Genomic DNA, 587 nt, shown 5'->3' on the forward strand with positions numbered 1-587 from the left:
TTTTGCTTTATTTCGCTTTATTTTTCCCTTTATTTAGCTTTATTATTTTCCTTTATTATTTGCTTTATTTCCCTTTTTTATTTTCCTTTATTTTGCTTTATTGCTTTACTTCCCTTTTTTATTTTGCTTTATTTGCTTTATTTCCCTTTTTTATTTTCCTTTATTTTCCTTTATTTTGTTTTATTATTTTGCTTTATTCCCCTTTATTATTTCCTTTTATTCTGTTTTAATTTTTATTTTGCTTTATTTTTGGCCTCTTATTTTGCTTTCTGTCTTTTTTATTTTGCTATATCTTGCTTTATTTCACTTGATTATTTTTGTTTCACTTTTTATTTTCCTTTATTTTGCTTTTGTATTTTGCCTTATTTTTGGGGTTTTATTTTCTTTTTACCCTTTTATTTTGCTTTCCTTTGCTTTATTATTTTGCTTTTTCGTTTATATTTTGCTTTATTTTTCCTTATTTTTATTTTACTTTTTAATTTTGCTTTATTTTACCTTATTTTCTTAATCTTGCTTTTTTATTTTGCTTTATTTGGGAGGGGTTTCATTTTGCTTTACCACTTTTTTTATTTTACTTTATTTTGCTT

Source organism: Empidonax traillii, unplaced genomic scaffold (assembly GCF_003031625.1).
Source record: "Empidonax traillii isolate 1590-97213 ecotype Southwest subspecies unplaced genomic scaffold, ASM303162v1 scaffold1730:size102414, whole genome shotgun sequence".
Classification (NCBI taxonomy): Eukaryota; Metazoa; Chordata; class Aves; order Passeriformes; family Tyrannidae; genus Empidonax; species Empidonax traillii.